Below are 15,325 nucleotides of genomic sequence, written 5' to 3'. Positions count from 1 at the left end.
TGAAATTCATTCTTACATCAGACTTGAAAAGAATTGAGAATAACTCCGGGAAAATAGAAGAGTCAGGTAAGATCCTGGGAAAAGACCTGTGGTTAGGGCCCACTGAAATAGAACACCGTTGGAAAGGGATGTTGAACAGATAGATGATGCACCGGAACAATTGAAATATTTGAATGAGGTGACAACCTCGAATTAATTCGGACACAAACAAATCTCCTGAGATGTGTTGAACACTCCGGAAGGATAAACTGGCGAGAGGAGAACGAGCAGGGAAAACACTTGAGCTACGGAAAAGAATACGATCAACACCGAAAAACATGAATTGAATCCACCGGAAAAGAAAAAGAGATGATGAATGTCAAACGAAGCGAGAATTCACCGGTTGAAACAATTGACGAAAGACTGAAGAGGCTCCACACGAATGAAATAGATGGTCGAGAGAGAGTCAGACTCCGGGAAGAAAAGGTTGGGAGGGCGGGAAAACAAAAACAACTTGGAAGGGGGAACCGACGAATCTTGAAGAGAAAACACCAGTTGAAATCATTGAGGAAAGAAATCAAAGACTTCGCACGAGTAGGATGGATACTCAATTACGGACTCCGGTTCCGAGAAGAAGAGGGGTGGGCGGGTGGGAAAAGAAAACAACTGAGGATTGAACTCAAAGATGAAGAGGCTCGAGTCAACTTGACGAGAAATGCACCGGATGAAAAGAGCTGAGAACCAACGATCGGAAAACCAACTGCATGATCCTAAAGAAAGTTTGAAAATGGAAGAGGAGTAATTCAAAACACCTACGTCAAGATTCCTTACCAGAGCGACGAAGGGGCTGAGGAGTAAAAAGAATTCCTACTCTCCGATATAACTAGACTCCGAAAACAGTTTTCTTCTAGACTCAACAACGGCTAAACTACACGATCAATCAAGGGGGCTCCTAGGGTCGGACCTGGCTCTGATACCAACTTATCACGCCCAATATGCGACCCTATCCAAAAGGAACTCGAAGGTCCCACCAAGGATAGACCCGCATATTGAAACGCTTTTGCAAGGTGGATATCATTACATCAACATTGCATAAAAGATGGGGATACATACATAAGCCATACAATGCCACTCGAATACAACATCACAATACATAAGAGCATCATCCGACTACGGATGAAACACAAATGATATCCACCCTGCTATCCCAGGCTGCCGACCTGGAACCTATCCCCTGATCGAAGAAGAAGCAGAAGAAGAACTCCAAGACAAGCAAACATCGCTCTCGCGTCAAGATCATCGTATAACCTGTACCTGCAACTGTTGTTGTAGTAATCTGTGAGCCACGAGGACTCAGCAATCCCATTACCATGGGTATCAAGACTAGCAAAGCTTAAAGGGAAAGGAAGGGGTAAAGTGGTGAGGCTGCAGCAGCGACTAAGCATATATGGTGGCTAACATACGCAAATAAGAGCGAGAAGAGAGCAAACGGAACGGTCGTGAAACTAGCAATGATCAAGAAGTGATCCTGAACTCCTACTTACGTCAAACATAACACAAAAACTGTGTTCACTTCTCGGACTCCGCCAAGAAGAGACCATCACGGCTACACATGCGGTTGATGCGTTTTAATTCGGATCTGGTGTCAAGTTATCTACAACCGGACATTAACAAATTCCCATCTGCCTATAACCGCAGGCACGGCTTTCGAAAGATTATACCCTGCAGGGGTGTCCCAACTTAGCCCATGACAAGCTCTCGCGATCAACGAACGATATACCTTCTCCAGGAAGACCCGATCAGACTCGGAATCCCGGTTTACAAGACATTTCAACAATGGTAAAACAAGACCAGCAAAGCCGCCCGAATGTGCCGACAAATCCTGATAGGAGCTGCACATATCTCGTTCTCAGGGCACACCGGATTGTCCAAACTTCTGGTAGGCCAGCCCAGAGTTGCCCCTGGTGGCCACCGGCGGCTGACAGGTTGGACCAACACTCACGACGAGCACTGGCCCGGGGGGGGGGTAAAATAAAGATGACCGTTGAGAGCGCGACTCCCTAGGGAAAAAGGGCTAGGTGAGGCAAATGGTAAAACCAGTGTTGGGCCTTGCTGGAGGAGTTTTATTCAAAGTGAACTGTCGAGGGGGTCCCATAAATCACCTGACCGCGTAAGGAACGCAAAATCCGGGAACATAACACCGGTATGACGGAAACTAGGGCGGCAAGAGTGGAACAAAACACCAGGCATAAGGCCGAGTCTTCCACCCTTTACCAAGTATATAGATGCATTAATAATATGAGAGATATTGTGATATCCCAACCAAAATCCTGTCCACCATGGAGAAATCTTCAACTTCACCTGCAACTAGCAACGCTATAAGAGGGCTGAGCAAAGCGGTAACATAGTCAAGCAACGGTTTGCTAGGAAGGGTGTCAAAGGTTAGAGGTTCATGGCAATTTGGGAGGCTTGATAAACAGGTGATAGGTAGCGTAGCAAAGCGATAGAACGAAGCAACTAGCATAGCAATGATAGTAGTGAGATCCAGGGAAATGGTCATCTTGCCTGAAATCCCGCAAGGAAGAAGAAGGAGTCCATGAAGAAGACGAATGGATGAAGCCGAACCAAGCGTAGACGAACGAATCCTCACGATCGCAACGGAACAGGAACTATGGAGAAGAAGCACACAACAAGGTAAACACACCACACATGAACAAGGCATGATGCACAACCAAGCATGATGCATGACAAAGCTACATGAAGCTACTCATGGCAAGAGATGATGCAAACAAGAGCAACACATCAAGGCAAGTTTAAATGAGGCCGGGAACAACATATAACAATTCCGGTAAGTCCTCATATGCATATTTCGAAGTTGGTCCAGATCTGAATAAACCTTATGTTCAAGTTGTTAAACAGCAAGTTAAGATGCACAAAGATGATCTACACGAGATTCTAGTCAAGTTACATATAAAGTTCATTTAGTTCGGAGCTACGGCCTAGAAGATATGAGCAAACAAGTTAAACATGGCATTGATGCAAAATGCATACAAACATCAAGCAAACACCTCAAAACAAGGATGCAACATGATAATATGAAACTACATGCAATTCTAAGCAAGTTTCATATAGAGCACACTCAAAACGGAGCAACGGTTCAACACACACACCTATACAAGTTTAAAGGACAAGCTGTCCAAAACAGCAACTAGGCATATTGCAAGCATCAAAACAACATGCTACAGGACCTCAACAAGAAAACAAAAGGCATGGGCATGATGTACAGGTAAAGCACAACAAAACATGAACATTGAGCTATCTCCAGAAATCACTAGAACATGCTCAAACACACATGGCAAGATTGCAAGTAATAACAATTCAGACTTTGCAGAAAATAACATCAGGTTGCAATGTTTAGAGCTATCAAACAACATGTTACAGGAACTTATCATGTCAAACAAAGGCATGGCATGAATCTACTAATTGCATAGATCAAAAGTCCCTTACTGACCATAAGCCAAAAAGGATCAGAAAATATGATGGCACCCATGTAAACATGGCAAGTTATATTACAGATTCAAACATGGCAGGAACAGAATTATGAAGGCATGTAAAAGAGCTTGTGAAACTCACTACAGAGCAATGCATGGTATGGCAAGGCAACCAACAGTAAGAAGACATGTTTGTGAAGCTAAGCATGGCAAGAGCAAGGTCATAGGGTGCATGGAACACTAGGAAAACACATGGCAACAACTGAACTTAATATTAACAGGCTGACGGCAACATTATCAAGCAACTTTGGAGCCAGATATAAACAAGCTACAGCAAGCTATAATTGCAACCAGGGGCATGGATGGATAGAGCATGACATGTAGAACAAAAGATATTTAGTGAACATCTCCATATTATGAATAGAATGACTAGTAGCAACATGTTTATATAGCATCACAAAATAACAGATTCAGCCTAGCAAAACAGCAACAGCTAGTACCCTACTTAACAAGCTCGATTCACTCACCACAAATCATTGCATGACAAGATAAGCATAGAATCATCAAGAAGACATGTTTATGTAACAAACCAAGGAAAGAACAAGTCTATAGCATGCAAGGATCAACTACAACAACCTTGGCCAAATTGAATAACATGTAAACAATCTGCCAGGAAACATTTTGAAGCAAAAGTAGAGCATGAAAATGACATGCTAGACAACTCCATAATTGCAAACAGAGGCATGAATGGATAGACAATAAGCATATGTTCAAAACACCCTTACTGAAGTATCTCAAAATATGCATGGATCTCTCTATAGCAACAAGTTTACATGGCATCAAAATAATAGCAGAACATGGACTAAAATCAGTAACATCACGATGCCTAGTTTGCATGCTTGTGCTAGTCAACACATTGATCATAGAAATACATGGTAAGTACCTCTGTAAAGAAGACATGTCATAGATCAAAACACATGTAGACATCAACCTCATAGGATGCACACATCAATCACGACAAAAATGACAAAAGAGCTCGTTCTGTTAACAGACAACAGATAACATCATGAAGCACTCTTGCAATGATGATTCGGGCATTAAGATGACCTCAAATGAATATGATGCAATGGAATGAAATGAAGTACTCGTCGGTACGAACAATTTGACATATTACATGCACGAAACGGAGCCACGGATGCAGAGATACAATGCGATGAACATGCAATGAAAATTACACAGATCCGGGGACTTAGACGAAAACAGAGGGGGGAAAAGTCAACCTCGTGCACGGATTTTGATGCAGGGCCGGAGTTCGCCGGAGATGAGGGAGATGGCGGTCGGCGAGGACGGGGAGGATGCCGGCGGGGTCGAGGGAGCTCGGGGGGGGGGGGGGCGGAGACGGGCCGGACCGGCCGGATCCGGCGCGGTGGTGGCGGAGGGCGGCCGGGCGCGGGGAGACGCAGCTCCGGCCGGGGGTGGCGCCGACAGGGCTCGGCGGCGGGCTCTGGCGCGCGGGGTCGGGCGGCGCGAGCCCCGGGCTGGAGGCGGCGAGGGCGGAGGAGGCCGCGGTCAACGGCGGCCGGAGGGACGCGGCGGCTAGGTTCCCGGCGCGGCGGCGCGGCGCCGGCGGCGGCCGGCAGGGCGCCGGGCACGGGCCGGGCAGGCGGGCCAGGCGGCGGCGGAGCGCGGGCTCGCGCGGGCCCGATCCGGGCCCCATGGGCCACGGCGACGGTGGGAGGAGAGAGAGCGAGGTGGCGGCTCGGGATTGGACGCGGAGGCGGCGGCGCTGAGGTGGCGGGCTGCGATTGGCCGGAGTGATGTGGAGGCTGGACATGTCCGGCGGGGTTGGACATGTTCGGCGCGCGAGGGGAGCAGGGCTAGGGTTTGGACTGCGAAAAATCCGGGAGGAGCACATATAACTAGGTAGAGGGAGCTAGGAGAGTCCAAATGAGGAGCGGTTTTCGCCCACACGATCGTGATCGAACGACCGAGAGCATGGAGGGGAGTTAGATGGGTTTTGGGCCAGTTAGGAGGGGTGTTGGTCTGCAAAGAGAGAGGGGGCTTTACGGTTACCCGGTTAACCATTGGAGTACCAAACGACCTCCGAATGGCACGAAAGTTGACAGGCGGTCTACCGGTGCTATACCAAGGCCACTTGGCAAGCCTCGGGCCATTCCGATAAAGTTTAACACCCACTCACGAAAAGAGAGAAGTGGGGGACGCCGGAGGACATAGGAGCGCCGGATTGCAAAACGGACAACGGGAAAAATGCTCGGATGCAAGAAACGAACACGTATGCAAAATGAGATGCACATGATGACATGATAAAATGCAACACGCAAGCAAATGACATGGCAACGACGGCGAATAACTGGCAGACACCTGGCGCAACGAATCCGGGGCGTTACAACACTCCTCCACTAACAAGAGATCTCGTCCCGAGATCTTAGGACCGAGATGGAAGGGAAAAAGGAAGAGGTGAAGCAAGAACTGAAGAGAAGAAGCAAAGACTCGAGAGCACTCGAGAATAAGAGAGGAACGACGAGAATAACGAGAATCGAAAGTTCACGGAATCAGATAGACTATGAAACCAATCCGGTTAAAACGAGGTAAGAAACGAATAAGTCTGAAAGGATTTAGGTAGCACTACGGCTGAAACATGGAAAGAATAGAACATGAACTAGAGAGGATGGAATGATACTTGACGAGAGGAACAACACAAAGCCTCCAGAAGAATTGGAAGAGTTGAATGAAAAGAACTTAGAAGGAAGGATTGAACAGGGTTGTTGAGAAAATCAACAATGAAAGAATAAGCTTGTTGTGGACTTATGGAAAACATCTCAAAATTATGAGGTGATCACCGACCACAAGCGAAAAAGATTAATTAGCTGAGGAGAACGAAGAAATGCAAAACTCCACTTCAAAAGAAATACGGAGAATTAATTGCACTTTGAGATGCGATAAGAAAAGATGCTTGAACTCCACCAACAAAATCTTGATGAACTCTAGAAGAATGAATTGAATCATGAAGAGCCACCATGTAGAACTCCGGTAACAAAAGGATGATGAGATAGAATGAAGGATGAAAGAATAAGATTAAAGCTTGCAATGATTTAGATGGAGGTTCCAACGAAATGGCCAAGGAGATTTGAACTCCGGAAAAGAAAAGATGAAAAGACTTGGAACTAGAATTTATTCACCAAGAACAAACTCCGAAGGAAAGGAATTACTAGACGATGATGAAATAAGAATAAGAATTACGTTATGCTTATCCTCAACCAATTTAATGGGTTACGAGTGGATTTGGCATGCAACTTATTCCTCTTGAAAAGGATTGAGAAATAACATATCGCAAACTTGAGAAGGTCTTCATGAGCCACCGGTAGGATTGGAAAGATCGAATGAATTAAAATGATAATCAAGGAAAAATAATCTTGGACGAACCACCGTAAGAATTTGGAAATGACTGATGAAAGAGAAGGAATCACCGGGAAGAATTAGAAGAACAAATAAGCTAGAGGGGATTTAGATGCAAAAGGACAAAGAGATCATGAGCTGATTAAAGAACACTTGAACGAAGCACCGAGATAATTGGATAACGGTAGCTGAAATGAGAGGACTAAGAATTCTTCTGGAACGATGGCCAGCGGTGAAAAGAAATGGAAAAACAACTCCTGAAATACTCCGGATGGATAAGAAAGAATATCTGACAAACGGAATAATATGAGAGGATGATATGAAGCTAGAACCACGAATCTTCGGGAGAACAGACAAGATTGAGAGGGAAACTCTTCTTCGGTCTTCAAAGGACGACGGGAAAACACCACCAAAATACTGAGATACTCTGGTAGAATGGAAAGCGAAGAGGTTGAGCCAACAATTAAGCATTTGAACGGGATCTTGGAAAAGCATCTGACTGATGAAATTCATTCTTACGTCAGACTTGAAAAGAATTGAGAATAACTCCAGGAAAATAGAAGAGTCAGGTAAGATCCTGGGAAAAGACCTGTGGTTAGGGCCCACTGAAATAGAACACCGTTGGAAAGGGATGTTGAACAGATAGATGATGCACCGGAACAATTGAAATATTTGAATGAGGTGACAACCTCGAATTAATTCGGACACAAACAAATCTCCTGAGATGTGTTGAACACTCCGGAAGGATAAACTGGCGAGAGGAGAACGAGCAGGGAAAACACTTGAGCTACGGAAAAGAATACGATCAACACCGAAAAACATGAATTGAATCCACCGGAAAAGAAAAAGAGATGATGAATGTCAAACGAAGCGAGAATTCACCGGTTGAAACAATTGACGAAAGACTGAAGAGGCTCCACACGAATGAAATAGATGGTCGAGAGAGAGTCAGACTCCGGGAAGAAAAGGTTGGGAGGGCGGGAAAACAAAAACAACTTGGAAGGGGGAACCGACGAATCTTGAAGAGAAAACACCAGTTGAAATCATTGAGGAAAGAAATCAAAGACTTCGCACGAGTAGGATGGATACTCAATTACGGACTCCGGTTCCGAGAAGAAGAGGGGTGGGCGGGTGGGAAAAGAAAACAACTGAGGATTGAACTCAAAGATGAAGAGGCTCGAGTCAACTTGACGAGAAATGCACCGGATGAAAAGAGCTGAGAACCAACGATCGGAAAACCAACTGCATGATCCTAAAGAAAGTTTGAAAATGGAAGAGGAGTAATTCAAAACACCTACGTCAAGATTCCTTACCAGAGCGACGAAGGGTCTGAGGAGTAAAAAGAATTCCTACTCTCCGATATAACTAGACTCCGAAAACGGTTTTCTTCTAGACTCAACAACGGCCAAACTACACGATCAATCAAGGGGGCTCCTAGGGTCGGACCTGGCTCTGATACCAACTTATCACGCCCAATATGCGACCCTATCCAAAAGGAACTCGAAGGTCCCACCAAGGATAGACCCGCATATTGAAACGCTTTTGCAAGGTGGATATCATTACATCAACATTACATAAAAGATGGGGATACATACATAAGGCATACAATGCCACTCGAATACAACATCACAATACATAAGAGCATCATCCGACTACGGATGAAACACAAACGATATCCACCCTGCTAGCCCAGGCTGCCGACCTGGAACCTATCCCCTGATCGAAGAAGAAGCAGAAGAAGAACTCCAAGACAAGCAAACATCGCTCTCGCGTCAAGATCATCGTATAACCTGTACCTGCAACTGTTGTTGTAGTTATCTGTGAGCCACGAGGACTCAGCAATCCCATTACCATGGGTATCAAGACTAGCAAAGCTTAAAGGGAAAGGAAGGGGTATAGTGGTGAGGCTGTAGCAGCAACTAAGCATAATATGGTGGCTAACATACGCAAATAAGAGCGAGAAGAGAGCAAACGGAACGGTCGTGAAACTAGCAATGATCAAGAAGTGATCCTGAACTCCTACTTACGTCAAACATAACACAGAAACCGTGTTCACTTCTCGGACTCCGCCGAGAAGAGACCATCACGGCTACACACGCGGTTGATGCGTTTTAATTCGGATCTGGTGTCAAGTTATCTACAACCGGACATTAACAAATTCCCATCTGCCTATAACCGCAGGCACGGCTTTCGAAAGATTATACCCTGCAGGGGTGTCCCAACTTAGCCCATGACAAGCTCTCGCGATCAACGAATGATATACCTTCTCCAGGAAGACCCGATCAGACTCGGAATCCCGGTTTACAAGACATTTCGACAATGGTAAAACAAGACCAGCAAAGCCGCCCGAATGTGCCGACAAATCCTGATAGGAGCTGCACATATCTCGTTCTCAGGGCACACCGGATTGTCCAAACTTCTGGTAGGCCAGCCCAGAGTTGCCCCTGGTGGCCACCGGCGGCTGACAGGTTGGACCAACACTCACGACGAGCACTGGCCCGGGGGGGGGTAAAATAAAGATGACCCTTGAGAGCGCGACTCCCTAGGGAAAAAGGGCTAGGTGAGGCAAATGGTAAAACCAGTGTTGGGCCTTGCTGGAGGAGTTTTATTCAAAGCGAACTGTCGAGGGGGTCCCATAAATCACCTGACCGCGTAAGGAACGCAAAATCCGGGAACATAACACCGGTATGACGGAAACTAGGGCGGCAAGAGTGGAACAAAACACCAGGCATAAGGCCGAGTCTTCCACCCTTTACCAAGTATATAGATGCATTAATAATATGAGAGATATTGTGATATCCCAACCAAAATCCTGTCCACCATGGAGAAATCTTCAACTTCACCTGCAACTAGCAACGCTATAAGAGGGCTGAGCAAAGCGGTAACATAGTCAAGCAACGGTTTGCTAGGAAGGGTGTCAAAGGTTAGAGGTTCATGGCAATTTGGGAGGCTTGATAAACAGGTGATAGGTAGCGTAGCAAAGCGATAGAACGAAGCAACTAGCATAGCAATGATAGTAGTGAGATCCAGGGAAATGGTCATCTTGCCTGAAATCCCGCAAGGAAGAAGAATGAGTCCATGAAGAAGACGAATGGATGAAGCCGAACCAAGCGTAGACGAACGAATCCTCACGATCGCAACGGAACAGGAACTACGGAGAAGAAGCACACAACAAGGTAAACACACCACACATGAACAAGGCATGATGCACAACCAAGCATGATGCATGACAAAGCTACATGAAGCTACTCATGGCAAGAGATGATGCAAACAAGAGCAACACATCAAGGCAAGTTTAAATGAGGCCGGGAACAACATATAACAATTCCGGTAAGTCCTCATATGCATATTTCGAAGTTGTTCCAGATCTGAATAAACCTTATGTTCAAGTTGTTAAACAGCAAGTTAAGATGCACAAAGATGATCTACACGAGATTCTAGTCAAGTTACATATAAAGTTCATTTAGTTCGGAGCTACGGCCTAGAAGATATGAGCAATACAAGTTAAACATGGCATTGATGCAAAATGCATAGAAACATCAAGAAAACACCTCAAAACAAGGATGCAACATGATAATATAAAACTACATGCAATTCTAAGCAAGTTTCATATAGAGCACACTCAAAACGGAGCAACGGTTCAACACACACACCCTATACAAGTTTAAAGGACAAGCTGTCCAAAACAGCAACTAGGCATATTGCAAGCATCAAAACAACATGATACAGGACCTCAACAAGAAAACAAAAGGCATGGGCATGATGTACAGGTAAAGCACAACAAAACATGAACACTGAGCTATCTCCAGAAATCACTAGAACATGCTCAAACACACATGGCAAGATTGCAAGTAATAACAATTCAGACTTTGCAGAAAATAACATCAGGTTGCAATGTTTAGAGCTATCAAACAACATGTTACAGGAACTTATCATGTCAAACAAAGGCATGGCATGAATCTACTAATTGCATAGATCAAAAGTCCCTTACTGACCATAAGCCAAAAAGGATCAGAAAATATGATGGCACCCATGTAAACATGGCAAGTTATATTACAGATTCAAACATGGCAGGAACAGAATTATGAAGGCATGTAAAAGAGCTTGTGAAACTCACTACAGAGCAATGCATGGAATGGCAAGGCAACCAACAGTAAGAAGACATGTTTGTGAAGCTAAGCATGGCAAGAGCAAGGTCATAGGGTGCATGGAACACTAGGAAAACACATGGCAACAACTGAACTTAATATTAACAGGCTGACGGCAACATTATCAAGCAACTTTGGAGCCAGATATGAACAAGCTAAAGCAAGCTATAATTGCAACCAGGGGCATGGATGGATAGAGCATGACATGTAGAACAAAAGATATTTAGTGAACATCTCCATATTATGAATAGAATGACTAGTAGCAACATGTTTATATAGCATCACAAAATAACAGATTCAGCCTAGCAAAACAGCAACAGCCAGTACCCTACTTAACAAGCTCGATTCACTCACCACAAATCATTGTATGACAAGATAAGCATAGCATCATCAAGAAGACATGTTTATGTAACAAACCAAGGCAAGAACAAGTCTATAGCATGCAAGGATCAACTACAACAACCTTGGCCAAATTGAATAACATGTAAACAATCTGCCAGGAAACATTTTGAAGCAAAAGTAGAGCATGAAAATGACATGCTAGACAACTCCATAATTGCAAACAGAGGCATGAATGGATAGACAATAAGCATATGTTCAAAACACCCTTACTGAAGTATCTCAAAATATGCATGGATCTCTCTGTAGCAACAAGTTTACATGGCATCAAAATAATAGCAGAACAGGGACTAAAATCAGTAACATCACGATGCCTAGTTTGCATGCTTGTGCTAGTCAACACATTGATCATAGAAATACACGGTAAGTACCTCTATAAAGAAGACATGTCATAGATCAAAACACATGTAGACATCAACCTCATAGGATGCACACATCAATCACGACAAAAATGACAAAAGAGCTCGTTCTGTTAACAGACAACAGATAACATCATGAAGCACTCTTGCAATGATGATTCAGGCATTAAGATGACCTCAAATGAATATGATGCAATGGAATGAAATGAAGTACTCGTCGGTACGAACAATTTGACGTATTACACGCACGAAACGGAGCTACGGATGCAGAGATACAATGCGATGAACATGCAATGAAAATTACACAGATCCGTGGACTTAGGCAAAAACAGAGGGGGGGAAAGTCAACCTCGTGCACGGATTTTGATGCAGGGCCGGAGTTCGCCGGAGATGAGGGAGATGGCGGTCGGCGAGGACGGGGAGGATGCCGGCGGGGTCGAGGGAGCTCGGGGGGGGGGGGGCGGAGACGGGCCGGATCCGGCCGGATCTGGCGCGGCGGCGGCGGAGGGCGGCCGGGCACGGGGAGACGCAGCTCGGCCGGGGCGGCGCCGGCAGGGCTCGGCGGCGGGCTCTGGCGCGCGGGGTCGGGTGGCGCGAGCCCCAGGCTGGAGGCGGCAAGGGTGGAGGAGGCCGCGGTCAACGGCGGCCGGAGGGACGTGGCGGCGGGGTTCCCGGCGCGGCGGCGCGGCGCCGGCGGCGGCCGGGCAGGGCGCCGGGCACGGGCGGGCAGGCGGGCCAGGCGGCGGTGGAGCGCGGGCTTGCGTGGGCCCGATCCGGGCCCCATGGGCCGCGGCGACGGTGGGCGGAGAGAGAGCGAGGTGGCGGCTTGGGATTGGGCGCGGAGGCGGCGGCGCTAAGGTGGCGGGTTGCGATTGGCCGGGGTGATGTGGAGGCTGGACATGTCCAGCGGTGTTGGACATGTCCGGCGCGCGAGGGGAGCAGGTCTAGGGTTTGGACTGCGAAAAATCCGGGAGGAGCACATATAAATAGGTAGAGGGAGCTAGGAGAGTCCAAATGAGGAGCGGTTTTCGCCCACACGATCGTGATCGAATGACCGAGAGCATGGAGGGGAGTTAGATGGGTTTTGGGCCAGTTAGGAGGGGTGTTGGGAGGCAAAGAGAGAGGGGGCTTTACGGTTACCCGGTTAACCGTTGGAGTACCAAACGACCTCCGAATGGCACGAAACTTGACAGGTGGTCTACCGATGCTATACCAAGGCCACTTGGCAAGCCTCGAGCCATTCCGAGAAAGCTTAACACCCACTCACGAAAAGAGAGAAGAGGGGGACATCGGAGGACATAGGAGCATCGGATTGCAAAACGGACAACGGGAAAAAGGCTCGGATGCAAGAAACGAACACGTATGCAAAATGAGATGCACATGATGACATGATAAAATGCAACACACAAGCAAATGACATAGCAACGACGGTGAATAACTGGCAGACATCTGGCACAATGAATCCAGGGCGTTACAGCTAGCTTCTAGGGTTTAGCCTCCTTGATCTCGTGGTAGATCTACTCTTGTAATACCCACATCATCAATATCAATCAAGCAGGACGTAGGGTTTTACCTCCTTCAAGAGGGCCCGAACCTGGGTAAAACATCGAGTCCCTTGTCTCCTGTTACCATCCGCCTAGACGCACAGTTCGGGACCCCCTACCTGAGATCCGCCGGTTTTGACACCGACAATGGGTATCATTATTTTCTGACCTTCACAGATGATTTAAGCAGATATGGGTATATTTACTTAATGAATCACAAGTCTGAAACATTTGAAAAGTTCAAAGAATTTCAGAGTGAAGTGGAGAATCATTGTAACAAGAAAATAAAAGTTTTTACGATCTGATCATGGAGGAGAATATTTGAGTTATGAGTTTGGCCTTCATTTAAAACAATGTGGAATAGTTTCACAGCTCACGCCACCTGGAACACCACAACATAATGGTGTGCCCGAACATCGTAACCGCACTTTATTGGATATGGTGCGATCTATGATGTCTCTTACCGACTTACCACTATCATTTTGGGCTTATGCATTAGATACAGTTGCATTCACCTTAAACAGGGCACCATCAAAATCCGTTGAGATGACGCCTTATGAACTATGGTTTGGCAAGAAACCAAAGTTGTCGTTTCTTAAAGTTTGGGGCTGCGATGCTTATGTGAAAAAGCTTCAACCTGATAAGCTCGAACCCAAATTGGAGAAGTGCGTCTTCATAGGATACCCAAAGGAAACTGTTGGGTACACCTTCTATCATAGATCCGAAGGCAAGATATTCATTGCTAAGAATGTATCCTTTCTAGAGAAGGAGTTTATCTCGAAAGAAGTGAGTGGGAGGAAAGTAGAACTTGATGAGGTAATTGTACCTTCTCCCTTATTGGAAAGTAGTTCATCACAGAAATCAGTTCCAGTGATTCCTACACCAATTAGTGAGGAAGCTAATGATGATGATCATGAAACTTCAGATCAAGTTACTACTGAACCTCGTAGGTCTTCCAGAGTACGGTCCGCAATAGAGTGGTATGGTAATCCTGTTCTAGAAGTCATGTTACTAGACCATGAGGAACCTACGAACTTTGAGGAAGCGATGATGAGCCCAGATTCCGCGAAATGGCTTGAGGCCATGAAATCTGAGATGGGCTCCATGTATGAGAACAAAGTGTGGACTTTGGTGGATTTGCCCGATGATCATCATGCCATAGAAAATAAATGGATCTACAAGAACAATACTAACGCTGACGGTAATGTTACTGTCTACAAAGCTCGACTTATTGCGAAAGATTTTCGACAAGTTCAAGGAGTTGACTACGATGAGACTTTCTCACCTGTAGCGATGCTTAAGTCTGTCCGAATCAAGTTAGCAATGGCTGCATTTTATGATTATGAAATTTGGCAGATGGATGTCAAAACTGCGTTCCTGAATGGATTTCTACAAGAAGAGTTGTATATGATGCAACTAAAAGGTTTTGTTTATTCTTAGCATCAGGTCTAGCAATTCTAGCAGCTTCATCACAGAAGTAAATAACATGCTCATCAATATTATCAGCCAAGAGATCTTTAACCATAGCAATACTAGGTTCAATCTTAATTTGCTCAGGTGGTGTAGGTGTTTTAGTATTACTCTTACGAACCACAGTTGAAGCTTTAGCATGATCCTTTATCCTAACAGGGAAAGGTGGTTTCTCAATATAAGTAGTAGGAACAATAGGATCATTATAAGTGATAGTCTTTTCTTCAACTTTAATAGGTGCAACTACTTTTACTTCAGTGGGAGGATTATATTTAAACCACTTCTCCTTAGGGAGGTCAACATGAGTAGAAAATGATTCACAGAAGGAAGCTACTATCTTAGAGTCAAGTCCATATTTAGTGCAAAATTCACGGAAGACATCAGTATCCATAAAAGATTTAACACAATCAAACTTAGGTGTCATACCTAACTCCTTACCTTGGTTGAGATCCCAATCTTCAGAGTTGCATTTAATTCTTTCCAATAAATCCCATTTGAATTCAGTAGTCTTCATCAAA

This window comes from Triticum aestivum, chromosome 3B (assembly GCF_018294505.1).
Source record: "Triticum aestivum cultivar Chinese Spring chromosome 3B, IWGSC CS RefSeq v2.1, whole genome shotgun sequence".
NCBI lineage: Eukaryota > Viridiplantae > Streptophyta > Magnoliopsida > Poales > Poaceae > Triticum > Triticum aestivum.
This window is presented reverse-complemented; position numbering follows the sequence as displayed.